Raw genomic sequence first — 21,736 nt, forward strand, 5'->3', positions numbered from 1 at the left:
CCCTCGCCGTTGCATATGTACAAAAATGTAAACAAAATTCTTGAATGACAAGTTTCATTAAAATATTTGTCCTCAACATGTTCATTTCATGGCCTTTACATTTTCCGGACAGGCCGCCATTGGAATATGAACCTGGCAACGTTTAACGCTAGAACGTTATGTAGTGAGGCGAGTCTAGCAGTGCTATTGGAGGAATTAGAGGGCAGTAAATGGGATATAATAGGGCTCAGTGAAGTTAGGAGGCCAAAAGAAGCATATACAGTGCTAAAAAGCGGGCACGTCCTGTGCTACCGGGGCTTAGCAGAGAGACGAGAACTAGGAGTCGGATTCCTGATTAATAAGAACATAGCTGGTAACATACAGGAATTCTATAGCATTAACGAGAGCGTGGCATGTCTTGTTGTGAAACTTAATAAGAGGTACAAAATGAAGGTTGTACAGGTCTACGCCCCTACATCTAGTCATGATGACCAGGAAGTCGAAAGCTTCTATGAAGACGTGGAATCGGCGATGGGTAAAGTCAAAACAAAATACAGTATACTGATGGGCGATTTCAATGCCAGGGTAGGCAAGAAGCAGGCCGGAGACAAGTCAGTGGGGTAATATGGCATAGGCTCTAGGAATAGCAGAGGAGAGTTATTAGTAGAGTTTGCAGAACAGAATAATATGCGGATAATCAATACCTTTTTCCGCAAGCGGGTTGGCCGAAAGTGGACGTGGAGGAGCCCGAATGGTGAGACTAGAAATGAAATCGACTTCATACTCTGCGCGAACCCTGGCATCATACAAGATGTAGACGTGCTCGGCAAGGTGCGCTGCAGTGACCATAGGATGGTAAGAACTCGAATTAGCCTTGACTTGACGAGGGAACGGAAGAAACTGGTACATAGGAAGCCAATCAATGAGTTAGCGGTAAGAGGGAAACTAGAGGAATCCCGGATCAAGTTACAGAACAGGTATTCGGCTTTAACCCAGGAAGAGGACCATAGTGTTGAAGCAATGAACGACAATCTTATGGGCATCATTAAGGAGTGCGCAATAGAAGTCGGTGGTAACGCCGTTAAACAGGAAACCAGTAAGCTATCGCAGGAGACGAAAGATCTGATCAAGAAACGCCAATGTATGAAAGCCTCTAACCCTACAGCTAGAATAGAACTGGCAGAACTTTCTAAGTTAATCAACAAGCGTAAGACAGCGGACATAAGGAACTATAATATGGATAGAATTGAACAGGCTCTCAGGAACGGAGGAAGCCTAAAAGCAGTGAAGAAGAAACTAGGAATAGGCCAGAATCAGATGTGTGCGTTAAGAGACAAAGCCGGCAATATCGTTACTAATATGGATGAGATAGTTCAAGTGGCTGAAGAGTTTTATAGAGATTTATACAGTAGCAGTAACACCCACGACGATAAGGTGAGAGAGAATAGGCTAGAACTTGAAATCCCACAAGTAACGCCGGAAGAGGTAAAGAACGCCTTGGGAGCTATGCAAAGGGGGAAGGCAGCTGGGGAGGATCAGGTAACAGCAGATTTGTTGAAGGATGGTGGGAACACTGTCCTAGAAAGATTGGCCGCCCTATATACACAATGCCTCATGACCTCGAACGTACCGGAATCTTGGAAGAACGCTAACATAATCCTAATCCATAAGAAAGGGGACGCCAAAGACTTGAAAAATTATAGACCGATCAGCTTACTGTCCGTTGCCTACAAAGTATTTACTAAGGTAATCGCAAATAGAATCAGGAGTACCTTAGATTTCTGTCAACCAAAGGACCAGGCAGGATTCCGTAAAGGCTACTCAACAATAGACCATATTCACACTATCAATCAGGTGATAGAGAAATGTGCGGAATATAACCAACCCTTATATATAGCCTTCATTGATTACGAAACAGCATCTGATTCAGTCGAAACCTCAGCAGTCATGAAGGCACTACGGAATCAGGGTGTAGATGAGCCATATGTAAAGATACTGGAAGATATCTATAGCGACAGCCACCGTAATCCTCCACAAAGAAAGCAACAAAATCCCAATAAAGAAAGGCGTCAGACAGGGAGATACGATATCTCCAATGCTATTCACAGCATGTTTACAGGAGGTATTCAGAGACCTGGAGTGGGAAGAATTGGGGATAAAAGTTGATGGAGAATACCTTAGCAACTTGCGATTCGCTTATGATATTGCCTTGCTTAGTAACTCAGGAGACCAATTGCAATGTATGCTCACTGACCTGGAGAGGCAAACCAGAAGGGTGGGTCTGAAAATTAATCTACAGAAAACTAAAGTAATGTTTAACAGTCTCGGAAGAGAACAGCAGTTTACGATAGGTAGCGAGGCATTGGAAGTGGTAACGGAATACATCTACTTAGGGCAGGTAGTGACCACGGATCCGGATCATGAGACTGAAATAACCAGAAGAATAAGAATGGGCTGGGGTGCGTTTGGCAAGCATTCTCAAATCATGAACAGCAGGTTGCCACTATCCCTCAAGAGGAAAGTGTATAACAGCTGTGTCTTACCAGTACTCACCTACGGGGCAGAAACCTGGAGGCTTACGAAAAGGGTTCTGCTGAAATTGAGGACGACGCAACGAGCTATGGAAAGAAGAATGATAGGTGTAACGTTAAGGGATAAGAAAAGAGCAGATTGGGTGAGGGAACAAACGCGGGTAAATGACATCTTAGTAGAAATCAAGAAAAAGAAATGGGCATGGGCCGGACATGTAATGAGGAGGGAAGATAACCGATGGTCATTAAGGGTTACGGACTGGATTCCGAGGGAAGGGTAGCGTAGTAGGGGGCGGCAGAAAGTTAGGTGGGCGGATGACATTAAGACGTTTGCAGGAACAACATGGCCACAATTAGTACATGACCGGGGTAGTTGTAGAAGTATAGGAGAGGCCTTTGCCCTGCAGTGGGCGTAACTAGGCTGATGATGATGATATTTTCCCTATCAGCGGCATGCACTGCTTTGCTGATTTCGAATTGATATAGTTCTAAAGTTCATGTGATATTTTCTGTACTAAATAGACAAAAAACATGAAAGGATTGACATCAGTTATTTCTGGCACAATTTCGTAGGACATACGAATATATTCTTTTATGAAAAAAATGCATATTTTACTTGTCTTGACCGTGCGTAGCGTTAAAGAATTCGTTTTCAGTATCTTTGGCAATGTCAATGCAGTTGTTATTCATGTATTTGATCCCTCAACAAATTGTATGAGGAGGCCGAGCTGCAACGTGAGCCTCCCCCCCCCCCCCCCCCCGAACAAAATTTCTGTCTACGCCACTGGTAAGAATTACTTCATTTTCCCAGCTAGTGAGAACACTATCCAATAGGTGTCTATTGTTAACGCTGATAGGAAAATATGCACCTATAACTGAATGAACAGTAACCTGGGAAGCTGAGGTCCAGTGCCGAACTTGCACATTCCGTGGACATTAACTGAAAAGATATTTTCGCCTTATGACAAAGTTTAGTTAACAACAAAACCATTAAACAACCTCCTAGTGAAAGGAGATAACCGAAAAGATCGAAAATCTTTAAAATGAAAATATGTCTCAGGAGTAAGCCCGGTTTCTTGCAAAATGATTATGTTAAAATTAGACTGTTATGTAATCAATTTAAGTATCGTTGAAGCAGAAAGCAAGGAACGACAGTTACACTGCAGCCCTCTCAAAGAAGCTATGACAATGATAATAGAATTACTTCAGCAACTATACCGTCTCAATATAGTTTCTTTGATACCAGATTTAGAATTAGAATTAGAATGAGAATTAGAATTACGCTTTTTTTATCTTTTGCATATGGGCAAGACGAAGTTACTGGCAAGCTAGTTCGCTTTGAAGGCCTCTTATCACAGCCTATTTCCATGTCATCCTGTGATGATATAACCCACGCGAAAGAATACCAACTAGCCCGGTCTCACACCTTGCATTATTCTGTGAATCTGACTGCCGCGAAGAGCAAGGATCGGATCGAATAAACGACGGGTCTGATCGCTGACTGTGTGCTGGAGCTGAACTATACATTTGTCCTGCGGCACAACAAATCGATTTGGTCAGTGGTACAGTAGATGTGTACAAAAGCTGCGTGATCTGAGCGATGAACACCTGGGAAATACACTCGGTGACACTTGCAATAATATGTTGCATAGCCTTCTTCATTGCTTTTTCAACTGCTGGCTGAATAAGTTGAGATAAGTTAGCTTCATTTAATGTAGCTTACCTTGCAATTACGCCAGAATATCCACGAGCTCTTTCCTTGACGATGGCAACAGCTTCCCGCCGCGAACATATTGTCGCCTGTCAATTACCTCAAGTACTTATACTTTTTTTTTAATTTCGAAAGTTTGCCCAATGACATAAACTACTAAATATACAAATGTAGGCCGGTTTTGGCGATATGACATACATCAGTAGTGGTCGATGGTTAGTCCCATAGAGCCAAATATCATAGTTTGGTTGTCTCGTGGGATGAATGCCCACTGTTTGCAGGTAGCGCCGTCGTATCTGGTTTAGGCCAGAGCATGTCCACAACAGGTCTTTGATTGTAGCCGCGGACGCTCGAGTTCGGTAATATGGGCAAGTATGCCCAAATGGTCTACGGAGGTGTTGTGGCCAGGCTTCATTAGCTCTTGCCGAGGAGTTTGTGCAGTCGACCGTATGGCTTGCTCCGCACTAGCAGCACTTGTCGTCTTTAGCTGTGCACTCATTAGGGGGGTGATCTTCGCCACAGACGCGACAGCGTGAATTTGTTTGCAGCCCCCCCCCCCCCCCCCTGCAGTATGATACCATCTAATCTTCATCTCCTTCTTCGTCTTTTCAGCAGAAACCACGCAAGCACAAATGGAACTGCCACTGCACATTTCAGGACGCGTGAACAAGCTCCAATCACCAATCACCAAACTATGTCACGAGAGCCCAAGGATAACGCAAGTGAAAAACAGCGACAGGCAAGCATGTGCGTCGTAGAACACGCAGGCTTGCATGCTGGCTTCTCGGTCCGGATCTGAGAAATGTTTGCGTATACGTGAGGTAAGCGCGATGGCTCTTTTCTTGTCCAGACTTGTATGCTTCCGAAACACAAAGCCCCGTTCGGTGCGAAAGCCGACGCAAACCGCACCGATCTCGACACATTTTGGTGTGGCGAAGGCAGGTTGTGCTTTTGGGCGTGAACATCGGTAGACGCGAGTCGCTCCATGGTCGCTGTATAGTCGCCAACGATCACGCAACCACCTCTGTGAATGCCCCATGATAAATGATTGATGACCAATTGCTCATCATTTTTGCCTATGTTCAAAATGAATCGAGAGATCCTTTAAACACAAGTGGACGTGTTAGGTACAGCGTACATTATTCCTGAACCAACGCGGATATTTAAATGAATTTCATGTGCCAAATATCCCTCTCGTGCTTTAGGACTCGCGCGACTGGCCGCGCCGTTTGCACTGATCGCGAATTTTGAACTCGCCGCGCCGTTAACTTGACATTGCTTTAAGCTGGATTTATCCGTTTGCTGACCCCGTTTCATTTGAGCGCCCTGAAAAAATTTTATTCACCCATAAAGCGGCGCATGCACGGAGGAATTTGGGAGATACCGCTACACCAAACTTCTGAAAGCTCGAGCCTCGTGAGGGCCACCGTCCTTTCCTTGCCTGACTGCGGCGATACCCTATTCGCCAACAGCCGTATGCCGCAAGGGACGCGTGAGGACGGAATAAGAGAGCGCGTGCTCCCGACATGGTTGTGGTGTCTGCAAGGCGCCGAAGTACTGGGCCAACGGTGAGGGTAGATGAGGAAGAGCGCCCGAAAAAAAAAAAAGGGGGATCCGGGCAATGCACAAATGCACGCGTGCTGCACCATGCAAGGGCGAAGTGACCCCGACGCTGCAAGGTCGTTACCGCCGCTATTCCGACACTGCTTGGGGAAAAACAATATGTCACGCCACACTTTACTCCAATACATGTGGGGCAATCTCGGCCTCGATTGTAAGTTGCATCTATACCCTGCTCAAATCCGACGGAAACCTAGTGGCACAGTATCGTTCACAGCAAGGAGGTTAAAGAATTCTTTAACCTCCTTGTTTCAAATCCAGGTTTTATTGTCGACTGTTCTCTTACGAACGTAAACTACTTCTTGCTTGATCAGATGATAGAGAAGAAGGGAGACCCAGGGGTCCGAATTTAGTTAGTCACGTTAACCACATGAAGCCAAGGAAAGCCTAGCGGAGATATTTCTTTAAATTAAGCTTCATTATCTCTTGGCTTCGTATGGTTGTGACTAACTAAATTCGGACCGCTCGGTTCCCCTTCGCCTCGCTCCTACGCATTGCAAAGGTCTCGAATCTGGTAGGTTTGATACATTCAGGCTGAGCACTCGAGGGTTTATTGACCACCTGCCTTCTCCTAAAAGTTCACGTATAATATTTGACGCCAGCGGTCAGAAGGATGTTCCACATCCGCTGTCACGGCTGTGCCTGGCGCGGCCTAACACTCACACGACCAGGTCTTATACAGATACCCAAGAATGTGGACGCGGGAACAGCCGACGCAAAGCACAATTGGTAGTGCAACGCATGCGTACTGCGGAGGTTGTGTTCGACTCCCACCGGTGGCAAGTTTTTTTCGTTCACCTAATTTTCCCCATTAATTTTTCATTTCTACGTTTCTATTAGAACAACAAGTAATTTCTCCTATGCTTTCCTTGGCTGCATTACCTGTTGGCTTCATATGCTTGATCAGATGGCACGGGTACATGCTCACAGGAACACTCCCATGTATGTGGCCAAAGAGCCTGCTTCTCCAGTTTGTTCAGATTAAAAGCATCTATTGTTTGCCTGCACACTTAGATACATGTTGAACATCACATTGCGGTTCGTTGCCTTCCCTCGTCATTCTATATTGCCACGTCATCTGGTGGCATAGAAACCTACTACACATTCATTTTTCTTCGTCGGCGATGGAGTAGCGGCACGCGTCACACAAAGTATCAAATTTCTGAAAAACCGGTGGCAAAACAATGATTAAACTCAAGGCATACAGCGCCGCTCACACCTAGCTTTATGTTATGCAAGTATATTTTAGCTTGTCCTTTCTTGTTTAAATTATTTATTTATTTATTTCCAATACTGTGAAGCCCTTACGGGCTGTTACAGAGTGGAAGAACATTTTAAACACATTTACACAAAAGGCATTTCCAGCCTTTGCTGAAACATCTCGGCTGAGTGGCATCCTGTGAACACATTGGCGTCGAGTCTGTTCCGTGCAACAATGGTTTGAATGAGACATCAAAAATTTGAATGTGCCAACCCTTGGGGTGTAAGGCTGAATGGCATGAGGGTGATTTGTACGAGCTGATACTCGTACTGGAGGTCTCAGATATACGAGCTCGTAGATCTAGACCTATTGTCAAGTTTTTATTATAAAGCTCATACAGGAATTTCAGCCGCGCTATTTTTCTTCGTTGAGACAAGGGTTTTAGATCGGCCCTGTCAAGGAGCGTCGTCACGGATTGTTTTTTGTCGTAGCACGAAAAAATGAACCTGGCCACTAGCCTTTGGACTCTTCTCATTTACTAATTTCGATTTGACTGTGGGGGTCCCAAACAATACCTGCATATTTCAGTGCTGGCCTTACTATTGTTTTATATGCCGCGAGTTTGACGTCAGGAGTGGCATTCCGTAGTTTCCTTTTTAGGAAACCAAGCTTACGTTGCGCAGATCCGCAAATGTACTCAATACGTTTGCCCCACCTCAAATTATCGGTAATAGTGATTCCGAGATACTTTACATGCTTGGAACGCTTGATTTCTTTTTGGTTAATGGTATATGAATATTGTAGGGGGGTTTTCTTATTTGTAGCTGTCATACAGCTAGTTTTTCAAAATTAATTTTCATCTCCTACGTAGCACGCCTGTCATTGATTACTTTCAAAGACCCATTCAAAATTCTTTGGTCACTGACACTTTTCACACAACAAAACAAAACGCAGTCATCCGCGAACAATCTCACATCAACCATTGGATGGACACCAACTGCAATGTCATTAATACGCAATAAAAATAAGACAGGTCCCAAAAATGACCCTTGCGGCACACCAGACGACACGGGCAATGTAGATGAATGGCTTCCAGATATTTCAACAAATTTGTACCGGTAATGCACGTAGGCTTGAACCCATTTGATAATCTGAGAATCAATACAAAAGTCATACATTTTTTTCAATCAGTTTCACATGACACACCCGGTCGAAAACCTATAACAGATCTATTGCAATCATATCTATTTCCTGCCGGGCAGTGGCGTAGCCAGAAATATCGTTTGGGGGGGGGGGGGGGGGGGGGCTTACGTTGCAGCTCGGCATCCTCCTTAAGAGGAAGCTTTAGCTCCGGTGCTCCTATCTAAATACATCTAGAAGGGGAATTCGTTTTTCTCGGCAACCACTGCACCAAATTTGACAAAGTTTGTTGCATTTAACAGAAAAACTTGGGGCGGGGGTGTTTTAGTGACTGCTGCTTTCGAATTTTTCATTTAGGTCGTCAATGTTTTATTAAAAATTCGCCAATATCGCACATTTTCAGAAAACTAAACTGTCAAGTTTAAAGCTCTGTAACTCAACAATGAAAAATGATATCACAATTCCATGGATATCATCTAATAGCACATCTGCAGCGGACAAAATTGATATGTTACACATGAATCTAAAAAATTTAGTATTATGGAAACACGGCTTTTGCAGAACCCTTGTACACAACGTAACCAATTGACGTAAGATATAAATTGACATACCAAATTTGTCCGCTTTGACTGTTATAATAGATGCCTTTCACAGAACCGCGATATCTGTTCTTGATGCAGAGCTGTTAGTTTGTAAACATCGTGCTCCTATTTTTTTCGAAGTTTCAAATTTTTCGAGATATATTAAACAAAATTCAAGCCCTAAATCGAAATTCCGCGCCCCACAGATACTACAGTTTAACTTTCTCTCTAAAATGCAACAAATTTCTCTAAAAGTGATCCAGAGGTTATCTCAGAAAAGCGTTTCTGCGTTTTACATGTATTTGAATAGGCCGCGCTGGAGTGGGGCGCGAGCTAAAGATTTCTCTTAAACAATTTGTCGAGGGATCAAATACATGAATAATAATTGCATTGCCATTGCCAAAGATGCTGCAAACGAATTATTGAACACTGCGAACCGTAAAAACAAGTAAAATATATCATTCTTCATAAAAGAATATACTCGTATGTGGAAAAAATTGTGTCCAAAATAACTGATATCAATGCTTCCATGTTTTTTGGCTATTTAATAAGTAAAGAAAATATCACACGAACTTTAGGACTATATCAGTTCGAAACCAGCAAAGCAGTGCATGAAAGGCCATGAAATGAACAAGTTGAGGACAAATATGTTAATGAAACTTTGTCATTCAACAACCGTGTTTACATTCATGTACTTATGCAACGGCCAGTGCAAAATATCACTGACGCTGGCATTTGTTCCAATGTATTACGCAGGAGCAGCTGTCACCGGTCGTGTTGCGTGAGTAATTGCACCGAAATTATAGTCGCAACAGAGAGCACGTATAAAAAGCAGGAGTTCTGCAAAATATACGAAGGCGAGTCAAATGAAAGTGAGCCAATGCGAATATATGACAAACGGGGTACTTTATTTAAAAGTAGTCTCCATGAGCATTTAGACATTTGTCCCGTTGACTAACGAGTCGCGTGATTCTGGTCTCATAAAATTCCTTGGGTTGCTGCTTCAAAAAGCCTGCAACTGACTCTTTCACCTCATCGTCCTACACGAATGTGGTTCCCTTGAGCTGTTTTTTTTTTCGGTTGCCCCAAAATGTGGATGTCGCAAGGCGACAGGTCGGGGCTGTGTGGCGGATGTTGCAGCGTTTCCCACTTGAACGTTGCCAGTTTTGTATTAAATACATCAGCGATGTGGGGACGGGCATTGTCGTGAAACAAGATGACCCCATTCGTCAATTTTCCACATCGTTTCTTCTTGATTGCAACACGCAGCCGTTCCGGCGTTTCACAGTATCGGAAACAATTGATAGTCTCTCAAGACTTAGCAAATTCTATCCGTAATGGTCCCTTACGATCGAAAAAACTAGTCAACACCACCTTTCCGGCGGAAATGATGGCCTTTGCTTTCATTGGACGTGGTGAATTCGAATGTTTCCACTATAAGCTTTGCCGTCGTGTTTCAGGCTCGTAGTAGTGGCACCATGGTTCGTCCCCGCTCACAATTGCAGACAAGAAGTCGTCACCCTCATTGTGACACCGGATCAGATCAATCAAGGCAGCGCCGAACTTCTTTGTCTTCTGGCGGTGGCTCAAAATCTTGGGCATCCATTGCACACAAAAAAAGCCGACGACAGAGATGTTCATGAATTATGGCATTAACCGAATCGTGACTGATGTTCAGACGCTCTGCCAGTTCATCGATACTTATCCTCCGTTCTTCTCTCACTTTTGCAATTTTGTTAAGGGTGATTTCACGATGGCTTTAGTCCCGTCTTGGATCGTCTTTGCAGCTTTCACGTCCTCCTTTGAACCGTTTGCACCAACGCTTCACAGTGGCCAATGCAATGCGATGTTCAACGTACACGGCGACTAATTTCTTTTTACGAAATACCTTCAGCAGTCAAAAACTTCACGGCACCACGCTGTTCAACGCAATCATGTTCAACCGAATGTATGAGAGCATTACAGAAGCTTTATCGTCGCACCTGCGTGTCACTTTTGTAAATGAGACATCCCTCTCTTCTACGCACATGCCTTGCAGATAATGAACCGAACCATTATTGCGAGGTGTGGGTAGGCTCAGTTTCATTTGACTCGCCCTCGTACATTTGAAATGCGAAGATACAATGGGATATACAAATGCAAAGATAGAGCTTGATAAAGGGCAAAAAAGTGTCACTGGAAACAAAGTGCACTGCACGTATACACAAAATCTCCCAACAAGATATTTAAATATACGTATAAGTCTCCAATAAATGCACGTATCTAAGAAAAAGTCACGGTGTATAATGCGTCAAACGAAGCAAATAAACATGTTGCGCAATCACAGATTCACAGAATCCTAGATACCGCCTCCATTCCATCCACTCACCCCGATGTATCGCGCGCCACGGAAGATGACTAGCTTGCTCTCCGCTTCTCTCCTTTGCGCACACAAGACTGAGTCACCGTCGTCGGCTCACCCATTCCAGCCCCCCTCCCACCCTTCCCGTACGTTTTCACTCGCACGTACAGCATGCGGCGCTCGGTAACGATATTATCGCCCTTGGACTTTATGCGAAACATGAGGGCGACGGTGACAGCAGGAATGCGCTTGGAGTGTCCATATAGTTGCTATCGCAATAATATAATAAGAGTATCCGGCAACTGAAGCGTCCTGTGGCCCATTACTTTCCGCAAAGGAAGAAGTAACAAAATCGAACTTTCACCATGCAACAATTCGCTGCGCCGCAACAATGTCTTTCTTTCCTTTTGTGGGGCGGGGGCACCGCAATTAAAAAACCCCAAGGAAAATATGTTGGCCACAATTGAATGCCTACTTTGCGCACTTAATGTGGCTACCGGAGGAATATCGAAAAAAATGTGAGACGCTTGGTCCACAGAGAACCATACGCATACTGCTCGGTATCCTACACCGGCGAGCCAAGACTTTCTGGAGAGGTTGCCCTCAAGCGAACGCGGTGCAATCCGTTGAGTCCCCACAGTGATGGCGGCGAGCGACCATTGCTTCTTTTTCTCGTCTGCTAGCCAGAAAGCGTCTAAAACTCTGCCATGCGAAAATCCACTCGCCCAGAGCAAACCGAACACGCACCGATGTGCGCCGCGCGGTGGTTAGGGCAACACGAGAAAAACGTGTGCGCTCTGGCTGGCTCTGGCAGCCTGCGGGTAGAGTAGCGAGAACAAAAAAATTGAAGAGGCTCAATGTGTCCTCGCGAATAAAATTCAAAGTAGAAAAAATAAATAAGAACGTAGTTACTTTGGCTGGCTTTAGTGTCTTGACATGGATGCTTTGGCGTAGGTGAAAAAAAAATGATATTTTTTTGTGACATGACGGCACAAATGAACCACCACAACGCTTCGTCTCATCGGACCTCGCAGTGTGCCTTGTCAACTTGTCTAATAGTGTGTTGATTTGGCTTGTCCCGTTGTATGTTCCAATGCAAGACTTTAGAAAAGTCAATGCACCTTTGGCGTCAAATGTTTATAACAGCATTAGACCCACAAAGTTCTGCAATCGAAAATCTAAAGCACTACTTTGGAAATGTCAATGCACCTTTCACATCAAAAGTTTATTAGATTTATACCCATAAAGTTTCGGAATTGATATCCATGCGCTCCGTAGATTCTGCCGCCTCCGCGAGATGCCGCGGTGAGCCCGTTTGTCATCAAAACGCCATTGAAACATTGTCCTCGGATGGGGCTGCTTGCGCTATTTGACTCCTGGTGCATGGGCGTTACCACGAAATCCAGCCCGAGTTTGCAATTTTCGTGGTTAAATGTCTTTTCGAGCATGAAAAAGACATTCTAGACAAAATCCAGAATGATTGCCGGCGCCGGGGGTTGCTTTGGTCGGCGGTGCATTGACAGCACGAAAAAATTTCGGGGGGGGGGGCTGAAGCTCCACAAGCCCCCCCCCCCTGGCTACGCCCCTGCTGCCGGGAGCTAATTGCCTTTGCAAAGCTATGTAGTGTTTCGAACAGTCGCGTTACTGTCGACAGGCCCTTTCTAAATCCGTGTTGTTTGCTGTAAAACAGGCTATTGTTTTCTAGATGTTCTACTAACTGTGTTGCACCCACGTGTTCCAGAATTTTACATGCCGTACAAGTGATTGAAGTCAGGCGATAATTATCCACAGAGAGTCTATTACCTGCTTTAAAGACTGGTACCAATCTCTCTAGTAGCCAGTCACGTGGCACTTTTCCTTCGCGTAGTGACAAGTCAAAAATAATAGCCAAGAACCTTGATACCCAGTCACAGTGGCTTTTTAAGAACTCATTGGGTATCATATTAGGACCTGGGGATGGGATTTCTTGGCGTCCAATTTGAGAACCATTGCCATTATGCCTTCTTTTGAAATACCGAGGTTGCTTTTATTACTCGATTGTCGAGTTAGCTCTGAAGCATTTTTATTTTTTGAAATCAAAACAGATGTGAAGAACTAATTAAATGCTTCTGCAACCAGTTTAGGATCGCTACACGTGTTTCCATTCGAGAGTACACTTTCTCCGCAGGGGTGTCTGCGTCAGCAGGCGTTTGGTGTGTTGCGACACCACGTACCCGAGCACACGAGGGTTGGACCCTCCCGCGTGTAGCCGTGCGCGGCTTAGCCGTGTCCGGGGAAAGGGGGATCCTGGGGGTTGAGCCGATGCCTGGTGTTCGGACCGTTAAGGCCCCCCAGCGGAGGCAACACACCTCTTTGGCCTCTGCTTCACGTAGACGGCACCCCCGGACTGACCCACCCAGGGGAAATCGGCAGTCGCCTTTTCCTGTTCTTCTCTCCATCTTCGTCTTTCTCTCTCACTTTTTTATCTTTTCTGTCTTCTCTTCACTTCTTATTACTTTCGTATTTCCTGGCGGAAAGGGTTAACCTGGTGTAGTTTATCCAACCTTGGGTCTATTATATTAGGTTATAGCGGCTATGTACAGCTGGCGTCTGCGTTTCCTTCGGGTCTTGTAGCGTCCCCTTGTTGGGCTCGATGGTGGGTGGCTGGCATGGCTGCCGAAATTAAATAAACATGTATGGATTTATCATCCTTCCCCCGTCTGTCTGATCGGCCTCTTAACAAAAGAGGACGCACCGAAGAAAAGTTGCTGTTTTCTTGTCAACCTAAGCAAACGTTCGCACGATTTCACGTTATTCATAGTGAAAATCTTGAAAAGACAGTTAGAATGATCCCCATTTCTGCCACAGACCTAAAGCCCTTTCTGCGCCGTAAATTGAGGAAACATTGGCAAGCAGAGTGGGATACACAAACATTGAATAAGTTACACATCATAAAACCGAAACTACGGAATTGGATAAGTGAGAAAACAGCACGGTACAAGGAAGTGCTTCTTTGCCGATTAAGAATACGACACACTTACAGTACTCACTCCCACCTCTTGACTGGCGGGGATTCTCCTACTTGTAGTAGGTGCGGCGATAGCTTGACAGTGCTCCATGTTCTTATCCAGTGCCCTGCAATAGAAAGAGAGAGAAAAAAGTATTTCCCTTCTGCATATCGGAAAATTTACCACTTCAATCTGGATTTTTTCTTAGTGATTAACCGCTTTTTAAACTGCAAGTAGCCTTAGATTTCTTAGCCGAAACCGACATTCTGAAAATAATTTGGCCAGGAAATTTTAACACGTGATTACCAGCCCTTGCATTCGAGGGCCGTCTTGATGCTTTAGTGTAACTGTTGTCTCGTTTTCGTATGTTTTTTATAAAATCACAACTGCCATCGTCCGCGTCCATAACTAATCAGTGTCATTATTTTACTAGCTATATATTCACGTCATTAACAGCGAAAGTTTTTAGGCCGTTATACAGCCATGTCGCACCTACCATAATAAATTCACTGTCCACGCCATTCAGAATAAATCCTTTAAATTACCATTTGTCATGGCGCTCTTTGGCCATAACTGGCCTTTGCGCCATTAAAAAACCACATATCATCATCATCAAGAGTACACTTTTCGGCGCACTTTTGGAATCGCTCATATACCGCCAAAACTTCTGCGGTGACGTTGCCATATATTCGGGTAGAGTATTAGTCATAAAATACATTCGAGCTGTTTTTAGCTCACTGCGCACCTCAGAACTTAAGTTTTCAATCATTGCAGTATTTTTTGGCTTGTTCTTACACGCACAGCGAAGTCGCCGTTTGAGATGGATAATATTCCGCGTCACCCGCAAATTTTTTTTTTCTAAGCGCTTTGTCCTTTGGGGCACAAAACGCGATAAGCAGTCTTGTACGGTAGATTTGAGGTAATTTCAAAGCTGGTCGATATCATTCGTTGTAGGCATTACGTCAAGCGCTGTTTCTAAACAATCTAAAATGGACGTGTCGTCTGCACTATTGAAATTGTACACTTTTGTTGTCGGGTAGCTTACCAAACGCTTGTTATTTTGTTTCAGGGTGGTTACGATAAGTTTGTGGTCTGGGATCCCTTGTTCGACGCTGTTTTCATGCTGAAAGGATCCTTTGGATAAAAACAGTAAGTCAAGCAGTAACTGGCAGGACCCATGAACTCGTGTTGGTTGTTTAACAGTCTGTAATAAGTCGTACTTCAATATTGTTTCGAGCATGCTTTCAGCATGCAACTTATCTAAAGATCCTGGAATTCTATCATCCCAGTCCACGCCAGGTAAGTTAAAATCACCTACTAATATTATCTTACTTCTGCTGTTTGTCACATTTGCTAAGTTGTCATCGAGTCTGTCAAAGACTTCCACTGAGCTTCCCGGAGGCCTATAAATAGCGCCAACCATTAAAGGTATTTCGTTCATGAGTAACCTGCACCACACATTGTGACATCCGTGGAAGCTCCGTAGGGGTTCATATGTCAGAGTCCTCCTAATTAGTAATGCGACACCACCGCCCTTTGTCTGTCTGTGATTACGAAGTACGTTGTACGAAGGAGGAAATACATTGGCGTCCGCAACATCAGGAGACAACCAGGTCTCAGTAATGGCAATCAGATCGGGGTCATGTAGTAATACCAAAATCTATAATTGTTCACTTTTATTAACAACACTTCGTGCATTAACGTTGATTAGTCTGATTTCATACGGCTTTTAACGTCACTCAAGGTGGGAGGAAACAACGTTATAAGTGCTTGCAAACTTCAGTCGCGAATTGGACCGCAAGTCCCATGTGTTAGCAACGCGGTTTACATAGTTTGTCACGGACCAGCTTCACCTTGGAACCATTTCCTTTATCTGCCTGCGCAGCACGCCAAAGCAACATTCTTTTTTCAAGTGTTTCACGTGAGCAGTCATCGGATATACTAATATTTCGTCCTTTAGTTTGCTGGAACTTTTTAATATAGCTATTTTGTCTTTGTAGTCATATAGCGTCATAATTATGGGCCTGTGCCTTTTTTTTTTCATTTAACCAATTCGGTGAATTCGCTCTACTGATGACACAGTGATGCCAAGAGTATCAGAGAAAATTTCTTCCAGCACTTTTTTAAATATCTTTTTTTTGTTTCATTCTTGCCCTCAGGGACGCCGAAAATAATAAGATTATTTCTTCGACCTCTGTCTTCCAATTCAGTCAGCCTTTGCTATTGTTGTTCGATTGTACGCTGAAGACATTGGACCGTACATTCGAGGGTTGCTAGTTTAGCGGATAGCTCAGGAAGAGATTCAAGCTTGCCCTCTATACTGGACAGTTTAGCCTCCATCTGCGTTTGCTTATCTAGAATTAGTTGCAGCAGCTCTTCGTTCTTTGGCCCCGGGTTGGTCTCGGCGTCCCCAGAAAGCAGAATAAAGAAATGCGACCACAAAACGCTAAAGATTCCAAATGTACTTGCAGGGAGCGGCAGTACAAGAAGAAAAACATTATTTGTTCGAAAGTGTCATACAGGAGCGTAATATCCAAACTGTAAAATAATCCAGGCATGCTTGAACGGCCTGATCGCTGCTGTACATGATCGCTCTCACTGAAGACGGAATGTTAAAAAGAGTGAAGGCCGATGTCGACGAGGATGGATACAGGGTATCAGGAGAGTACAGCGGCCAGAGTGCTTAACTCCGCCTAGTATAAGTGCCTTGAAGGCGTTTATGGAACGCTTGTGGTCACGCAATGAAGAGAGATTCCAAACAGATACTCCGTACCACTGCGCCTGCCTGACCTCCATACGTTGCCTTGTGATAGTATCCCTTTAGCTGGGGTGCCTTCTTTTGGCAGTGGCATATTTTGTGCCCCCGGCCGGTCAGAAAAGCGTACCGACATTGACCGCAGGGCGATTGGAGGATGGAAAGCGTAGCGTCTCTTCGCTTCACTCACAGCTATAGGGCTGCATGCTGGTAAACGAAAAAGAACAGATGAAGATATATCTTCGCGCCACTACGCACAGCCGCCAGCTGCAGCCTTAATGTTACGAACATTTCGATAATCTTTCTCTACAAGAAGGGGTCCGTCCCCACGAGGGATGAGTAACACATGACAGGCACTTGTATCGCTTCTGTAAGCAAATGTCGCACGAAAAGAAGCTAGCTTCACCGACGTCGCCTTTTTGTCGGTTAGCGCTGAAGAAAACACTTCATTCTGTCATAGTACAATAGAATTACGCCTTGCCCGTCTGGTATGGGTGACAGGACACACAGGCACTTTCAATGAATCAGTGGACGCATTGGCAGCGGCATTCCTTAAAGGTTCAGTCGTGAGGATTCTACGACTTTCGGAGTGTTGGGCTGCTAAGCACGAGGTCGCGGGATCGAATCCCCGGAGACGGCGGCCGCATTTCGATGGGGGCGAAATGTGAAAACACCCGGTACTTAGATTTCGGCGCACGTTAAAGAACTCCAAGTAGTCCAAATTATTTCGGAGTCCACCACTACGGCGTGCCTCATGATCAGATCGCGGTTTTGGCACGTAAAACGTCATAATTTAATTTTAATTTGTTACAACCTTCGCTTCATTAGTACTGCAAGATTGAGAAAAGTTTCTGTTCATGAGGAACATGCCAAAATTATCCGCCCCAAAAAACACTCACTTTCATCGCCCTTAGATTCTAATACCACAACAGATGGTGTTGCACAAGACAATTTGAACTTCCCTTCACCAGGCTTCGTTGCAGAAAACCACTGCTTAATTATAACCACTGCATAACCCCTGCAGAAAACAACTGCATTCCCCTCTATGCTATTATTCCAGTGAACCTGAAATCATTGATCATCTTTGATATAATGTCGTTAATTTAGAATTCAAAGAAACGACTTCTGGAAGGTCCCTTTGCCAGCTTGGGCTGGGCCTTATATGCTTCCCGTGACATTCTCCTTGTGGACGTCGGCACTAGTTTGCAGCAACAGAAACGTATGGGATGCCGTATTTATTTTAATAGGCAAAAAAGGAAACTGCCGTACTAACTTTCTCAGCGCATTTCTTTTCATAAATGACCAACAATGACAATAAGAAAGGGGGTTAACCGAGGGGCCCGATTTTTATGAGTCTGATCATGAGAAGCCAACAAATACTGACACCAAGGACAACATAGGGGAAATTACTTCTGCTTAATAAATGAAATAAAGTAATAATGAATTAATGGAAATTAAAGTTGATGAAAAAAACAACTTACCGCAGGTGGGAACCGAACCCACAACCTTCGCATTTTGCGTGCGATGCTCTGCCAATTGAGCTACCGCGGCGGCGATTCCCCATCTACTTTCTTGGGTATTTATGTGTACTAGTAGAACCCTGGGAGTGTTAGCCAGCGCCACCACTCACAGACCATGGCGGCGGACGTGGAACGTACTTTTTGCCGCAGGCGTCATGAGAACGTGATCTTTTTTGGGGTGAAGGCAACTGGTCAATAAACCCACATATGCTACCTGAAGGCATCAATGTTGCCGGATTCGACACCCTCGTTATGTAGTAAACGAAAAGAAAGGGGGTTAACCGAGGGGCCCGATTTTTATAAGTCATATCATGAGAAGCCATTATGTAGTAAACGAAGGTTGTGGGTTCGGTTTTCTGTAGCTGGCCTATTCAAGGCCTTGTACATGGCCTATTCTCTGTACTTAGTGGGCTGAACCATAACACCATGGTGCAGGCACCAACCAACCAATCAACGAACCATTGGGTTGACAGTATCATCTGGATATTCAGCCTATGGGGCTAGTTTCGGATCCATAAATAAAAAGCCAACATAAAAAGCAATTCAAATCAAGAAACTGGTCATCAATCATCATTAATCATCATCATCATATTTAGGTCGACGAAGCCCTGCATTGCGCTAGTGGACCCCTTATGCAAAAAAGAGGTGAGGCGTGCTGACAGGACACAAGAGAGGCGAAAAAAGAAAGAAGACACAAAACTCATCTGCGCAAGCTCAGGAATGGTATCAGCACGTGTCAGTAGGGTACATGTGCCGGTCTACGTGAGGCACTGTTAAGGCAACTGTTAAGGCACTTAATCTCTTCCTTATGTAATGTAATCGAAGGCTGACTCACGCACGCACTTCCACCATTATAGATATGCCATGCCTCTACCATAAGACGCGTATCTTCATTCTTATGCCTGTACAATATCGCGCATTCATCTAACTCTGGCGTGCAGTTACAATCTTTGCAATGTAGGGAAAGATTAATTAGAAGGCGATCCACCGGTTAACGACCTTTTATGTTCCATTAGCCTCTGATTGATACACCGTCCCGTTTGCCCTACGTAGAACTGGCCACAGCTAAGGGGAATTTTATAAACCACACTCATACGACAGTCAGTAAAACTGTTGTTCTTATTGTGCTTCACTGGACAAATACCTGTTCTTTTTTTGCCTTTTACCTGCTGCTTTTTCCTCTGTACGGCAGCGCATATCTTACCTAGCTTATTGGGAGCAGTGAAAGCAACATTAACATCATATCTACTTGCAACTTTTTTAAGTCTGTGCGACACTAAATGAATGTACGGAATAGCCACAACTCTTTTTTTGCTATTACTGCCTTCTGTAATCACGTCCGTCCCCCTCGAAACCGACTTCTTTAGGCGCTCAGCCACAGTGGCCACTGCTACACTAGGATAACCTGCTTCTAATAGGCGCCGGACCTGCGCATTAAAACTGGCACTCATTGTGTGCATGCAGGATCTGGTGAGAGAAGACTTAAGGCACGACATGGCAATTCCGTTTTTTACTACTTTGGAATGTTTGGATTGAAAGTTTAGCAACGGCTTCGAAGGTCTTGGGGAGTACTGCCAACAAACATGATTTTGTTCGAAGACCAAGGAAATGTCAAGGAACTGCATTACGCGTCGCTGAGGAAATTCCTTGATAAACTTTAATCCTCCTCCATAAAGTTTAAATTGCGCACTTACTGACGTAGCAGCAGAATCGAATTCTTTCCTATTACAGAAAATCAGGTAATCATCAACGTAACGAAATATCTTGATACCGCTATCACCTAAGGAGCTATCTCTAAGCAGCTGTCAACCTTGCTCAGGTAAATATTGCTAAGAATAGGGGCAACCTTTGAGCCAATACAAATGCCTGATTTCTGCAGAAAAACGCCATCTCTCCACCCAATCAGCGTCGACTTCAAGTACATTGAAGGAATTTCTAGAAAAGATCCCGTGGAAACACCGCATCTATCAATAAAAGCCGACTCTTGCACTTGTTCTTTAATTCACTCATTTGCGGAATTTAACAACCCGACATGCGGCAAGGAAAAATACAGGTCTTCGATATCCATACCAAAAGCTGTACAATCACCAGGATTTTTCTCTCTCAAATACTGAACTAGTGTGAGAATTACGCAAGCAAAAGGGGTCTGAAAAAACTAGTGAAGCTAAGCAGTTCTGTAGGTAACTCGCGACGCAGACCTGCCACGTCCCTTTCTCTGACACTATAGTACGAAAAGGAATTTCTTGCTTATGGGTCTTCGCCGAGAAAAACAGTTCTAAGGTGAGGGATTTTGCCTTCTTGACATTAGAGATAACCCTATCAAGATTATTCCTTGACAGTAGGTCAACCGCACGTTGCTTAACTACTGCCCAATGCTTGTGTTTTACCGGCTGTAAATTCTCTTCTATGGCTGAAATAGCTTTTCCTGAAAACATGTCATCTGTCATAATTACGAAATAACCTTCCTTGTCAGATATTACTGGTCTAAGTTTATGCTCCACAAGGTAATTAACTAGCGGTCGGACAGGGTCAGACGTCTTAAAATGAGAATTTGATTGTTTAATGTAGCTATGCAATCTGAAATACAGCGCGAGCGTTCTTCTTCCGGGAGGAACCTGGTTATGCAGCGCGGTATGCTTAAAACGTCAACGGGTTTTATGTTAGGCTCAAAACAGTGCTTAGGACCTAAAGCAAGGGTTTTTCTATGGGTATCACTTGCGATGGCGTCTCCAAGAACCAGTACGTTATTTGACGGTGAATTATTAGAAAGCTGCTTCCTCTTACTTTGTTGAAGCTGTGGAAGTTTCATCCTCCACAGGAAGTCCGCGTGTTGCACGGCTACCCTATTCCAATCGGCGTATGGGCGGTTCCAATGGCGACCGTCTCCCAGGGACGCGCAACGGACCTTTAGACACTCCTGATAGAACCTAACATGGCGCCATGATTCAGCGGAAAGAATAGCCCCAATCCTCCTGGCATGCCCAGTTGATGGTTGAAGGAAGCCGCACATCATTTGAACTTCCAATGGGACGACACGATTACGACTAAACCACGACATGGTTCTAGCGCGGAGCATACATATCGCAATTAAAGAAGCTAACGAAGCAGGATTGTGCAGATAAGTAGAGGAACATGGAAAAAGGCTCAGAGTACTAGAAATGAAGCTTAGAACAACAGAAAGCTGAGCTAGTTGGTAAGGATTCATTATGCAAGAAAAGAGGTGAGGCGTGCAGACAGGACACAAAAGTAGAGAAGTGGACAACACGAACGCCGACTATCAACTAAAGGGAGCACTAAGGCGAAAAAAGAAAGAAGACACAAAACTCATCTGCGCAAGCTCAGGAATAGTATCACCACGTGTCGGTCGGGT

General features: G+C 44.4%; 1 non-coding gene across 1 annotated transcript; it reads right to left on the minus strand.

The window, feature by feature from the left end:
* Nucleotides 1-18,324: 18,324 nt before the first annotated feature.
* TRNAL-CAA (transfer RNA leucine (anticodon CAA)) lies at nt 18,325-18,397 on the minus strand. Its single transcript has one exon. It is a non-coding gene; the product is annotated as a tRNA-Leu (tRNA).
* Between the last annotated feature and the right edge of the window lie 3,339 nt (nt 18,398-21,736).

The sequence above is a fragment of the Dermacentor andersoni genome, chromosome 1, assembly GCF_023375885.2.
Source record: "Dermacentor andersoni chromosome 1, qqDerAnde1_hic_scaffold, whole genome shotgun sequence".
Taxonomy (NCBI): domain Eukaryota; kingdom Metazoa; phylum Arthropoda; class Arachnida; order Ixodida; family Ixodidae; genus Dermacentor; species Dermacentor andersoni.